Genomic DNA, 4,853 nt, shown 5'->3' with positions numbered 1-4,853 from the left:
CATACCCAAAGAAACCCCACCTGAGAAGGCTTCTTTGAAACCTCAGTCCAGCAGCATCCTAAGGACCCAGTGAGTTTGTTTCTGATACATAACAAACACAACAGAGATATTTAATATGAATACAGGAGATAACTATGGGAGAGAGAAAAGTGCAATTACCCCAGATCACAAATGGGAGCAGAATTGGTGTGTTACTTGGCAAATGGCACTAAGACAGCCACTCTGGCCCAGGGAGCAAAATAAAACTGAGAAATTTGCAGGTATGAAGCAAGCAGATAGACAAAATTAGGGCAATGAATTTAAAAGAGAGAGAGACAATAGTACAAAACCTTTCTGGCCCATAGTAAGTCAAGTACAGTTAGATCAAGAACAGAATAAAAGGACATAAAGTAGGATTTTATTGTCAAACAGGGAAGCGGGAACACAGTAAGAGAAAGAAAAAACATTTTTAGGATGCAGACAGACATTTCTCTCTGACAACATTTCATCTTTCAAAAAAACTAGGTGTGGTATTCCTAGGATCACAGAAGTATGTTTTTCTTGAGGGAAAGAGACTAGAAGAAATACAAAATACAGGAACACGCGCAATTTCAATCAGAAGATGCATTATTTTGGACGCCAAAAATTGCATTTGCTTTTTATTTTGAGACATGTAGCATGTAAGGCAAGGACTTTCATACATTCCACAAATTATGCAGACTTGGATTTTCTGTAGGCTTTCAGGAAAATACTGTTTCTACAGGAAAGTAATATTAGGTTTTCAAAAGTCAGTATTCAATACCAACCCCATCATGGGATTTGTGAGCACTGTTTCAGTAAAAGGAGAGTGTTTAGGGAAAGCATGCTTGATATTTTAATCTAACAAATACCTTCATCATTTAATTTTGGACTTTAAATAAGATTGAAAAGTAGAACCTGATGCTCTGCATTCAAGTGCAGATAATTAGTCTACTCTGTGGGGAAAACCAGAAGGCTAAGGGATGTACTTCTGAACACTGATCAGTACTTGAGTATCAGCACTAAATGAAGGTGGTTTTATACAAACAGCTGCTTTTCAAGTTGTCTCAGCAACTTCAGGCAAAATTTCCTGAATTTGGTGAGGTTTATGAGTTCAAAACCTACAGACAACACTCCATTCTCTATTTGCAGATGGTTTAGCTTTTATTTATAAAATAAAATTAAAATTTCACATTTCTTTTAAAAAATAAAGACATTATTATTCTTGGAGAACTCAAACTTTAACCACATTTGTTACCTACAGCATTTGGATAGTGCTACAGACTCAAGATATCAGCCATCTCCTCCAAGATACTTCTGTTTCTTCTACTGCTTCAATTACTGAAAATAACTCCAATTTTTTTCATACTTGCATCTCTTAAGACCTCAGTCCTATCACCAAGTCCTTGTCTTACTGGGCTGTAGAATTGCATTTCTATGGGAAATGAAAGAGGGTACTCTTCATTCACTTACTCTTGGGAAGTGTGGCATGGCAGTTTGCATGCATATGGCTAATCTGTACTCCCTCAAAACAAGGGGGGCTGCTTCCTTATTGCAAACGGTTGCTAGTCCATCATATCCATCACAAGGTATTGTCAGAAAAAAAAGTGATTGCCTCAGGTGAAAAATCACACCAGGAAATTCACGGAATATGGAATCATTGGGCAGTGCTGAAACACAATCTCTAGCCCATCTAAGTTTCCTAGCAGAGGCAGTCATAAGGCCCAAACTGATTATTTCTCCCTCACCCACCCCTATTCCAGTTAGTGCACAAGAAGAAATACTATTGCATCACGTGGATTGTCAGAACAACTGGATGGTGGAGCTGTAATCAAGGTCTTTTTAAAAAGACTGGGCTCTCAAATTTTTCTGAGCTTCCCCTGAGAGTGATATCATATTTGTGATGGTGCAGTGCAAAAGTAACAAGGTTTAACATAACAGCTTCTTTATTCGTCACAGTTACTGTGAGTATTATACTTAGAATTATTTTCAGACTATCACATTAAAGATGCACTAAAGATGTGTGACTCCTTCCCACTCCTTCAAAAAAAGATGGGAGGGAGGGAGAGAGAAAGAAGATGAACTAGAACAGTTTGTTAAATTAACACATCTAATACTGAAAAAAAACACAAAGGCAAGAGCTACACCCTTAAAATAACCTTTTCAGTTTAATACAGATACTCTTTCTCATTTCCAAATTTAAGCAGGTATCCCTCCTACCAATTTTACAAGTGCTGTCATGTTGAGCAGTCCTTGGCTCTCTAGAAATGTATGTGCTCAACATCTTCTAAAAATAGTTCTTGGTTGTTCTCGCTGCAAGAATTATTTGTTTCAGACTATAATTTCTCCTTTCCATGAACCCAGATTCAGTTCTGTTTTGGATAAATTTTAATGTGTGAGCAAACCTCCTGACTTATACAGCATGATGTAATTGTGCTGACAAGATTCACTTCCCAAGGTAAAATATGCAATGGTAAGGGAATGAATAAGCAAGCATACAAAAGGCTGGTAATACCACCAAGTCATCTATTAAAGTTGTCTAGCACTTCTCTTAAAAGCGTTGAAATTGCTTAGAAATCTACCAAAACCTGTTGGGCTAAGTTTATTCCCACAAAAGGTGTTGGTCCTAGCCTGAATTTTCCTGAAGACTTCAAGAAGATGAAGACTGCAGTGATAAGGCATTTCGTTTTCCTTGCTGTTTTGGACTGTTATGAGCCAAGCTGAAGGTTAGAAATCCTACATTTTCAACCACTACCCTTTAGGGAGAAAGAAATTGTGTATTTCATATGAAGGTTCCACAAGAAATGGAGAGGAATAGATTTGGATGAAGAGCAAAGAAGGATTTTCCTCCTGGAAAGGCCACCTCAAAAACTAAAGGAGAAAGCAATACTGCTTCTAACAAAAGGACATGAACTGAGAATACGAGGCAGTAGATACTGGAACAGGGAAAGAAGCTAGAAATGAGAGCTGTTCTGTAGGCAGAGAGACAGATTGTACAGGAATCTGAAGGAGGACAGATACTGCTTTACACTGCTGAGTAATCCTGGAGTCACTTGTCCACAATGGTACCTTTCGCAGCTGTACAATCAATTTAGGCACAAGGACAAATTATGACAAGTCTAAGAACAAAGAAGATCGAGAGGTGACTTTTTACATGCTTGGACTGTCTGGGTTAAGAAGCGAATTCTTCAACCTGTTGCAGATTCCCACTCCTCTTCTAGGGTACTTTGGTGAAAAATAGTACCTCACATTTCCCAGCAAGCTCTCAGCTCACAAGCTGAAGAGGACAGGGGATGAAAAAAAACATGATCTAAGAAAATAAACAGAACCATTTATCTGAAGGAGAAATACTTTCTTCCTCAAAACAAAAGGCAAAGTCTAAAGGCTGTCTTCCCTCTTTGAACAGGAAGAGCTGCTTTGTTATATAACACGTATCACTGAAGCAAAAATTTAAGACTCACAAAAGTCTCAGAGCTACTTATATAGACAATCAAATCATATCACACAGACATTGCTGTGAACTAATAACAAATGATTTACTGGTTAGGTTTTCTTTATAGCTCTTCTATATATATTCGGAATTGGCCACACGATTAAAAAAAAAAAATGGATTGGGACTATGGGGGAAGAAGTGGGGGGTTTTATGTGTGGATTGGCAGTCTGAACTAGAACGGCACAAACTTTATTACTGCACAAACCAACACTTTTTGCTCTCTTAAGTACAACCTTTAAATGCAGGCCCTTCAGTCAGCAAAAATTTTTAACAATCTAATAGTACACTAACCTTGTGTTAAGATCTATTTTTCTCCCTTTTAAACCTTCATTTTTACTTATTATAAAGGAGTAAATTTAGCTTATAACATTATCTCATATTTTCACATCTAATGTTTACTGTAAGAATATATGAAAGACATAAAGAAACAAAGTATTTTTCTTTTCTACCTTTTTCTATCAATAATTTTGGTGGACTCACCTGCTCCAGCTCTCTGGGGGTATCTACTTCTTTCCATTAATCACAGAGGAAAGCTAGAGAGCTAGCATAGACTAGACATTGAACTTTGAGACTGCAAAGACTCTGTAATATAACCCTAGGTTACTTCCATTCAGTTCTATACTACATAAGTGTTTCAAACACCTTCCTAAAGCAAAAAACCTACTGAAAGTCACTCAGTTCTTAAGTCCTCCTAAGCTCAACTAGTACAGTTCTGCACTTTTGACTTGGATACCACTACAGACCATCCACACATACAAAAACTTGATATCCTGCATTATCTCATTCAAAGAAAATAATAGGAGAATTATTGAGGTGAATTGTATTTTGTGATGATAAACCAAAGTGTGGGTTTAATGTTTCTTCACTTATACATATTTAAACTCTTAAATGTAGGTTGAAAGAACTAAGGCTTAAGTTTACATGGGAACAGACTTAAGTAGTTAATGAAATTCAATACTTCATAAAAATCTTTGTTACAAATTAATCTCCAAATGGTAGTAAGTCAAGCCTGTAATTCCTCAGACTTAACCCTTCCATATATCCTGTCATATTTCCTTCTCTATTGCTATCAGTCTTTAATTCAGTACACCTCCAAAAAGATTCATCTAGACCCTAGGGGAACAGAAGCTGGAGACAGTCTTCAGTGACGTTCAAATCAAACTGACTGTCACATGGAATAGTTAATGCCAAGCCACAGCTTTTTCATGCGAACTTGAAAAATAAAAAAAGTAAGGCTTCTAATTTTACTGTTTTTTTCATCTTCTCTCCAGTCATTCTCCTTGAAATAATTCAAACTAGCAACTGTCTGCCAGGTTTAATTGGATTACCTTCAATTTTATATACCTCTTCATCTAAGCAAAAA

Source organism: Corvus moneduloides, chromosome 3 (genome assembly GCF_009650955.1).
Source record: "Corvus moneduloides isolate bCorMon1 chromosome 3, bCorMon1.pri, whole genome shotgun sequence".
Taxonomy (NCBI): Eukaryota; Metazoa; Chordata; class Aves; order Passeriformes; family Corvidae; genus Corvus; species Corvus moneduloides.
This window is presented reverse-complemented; position numbering follows the sequence as displayed.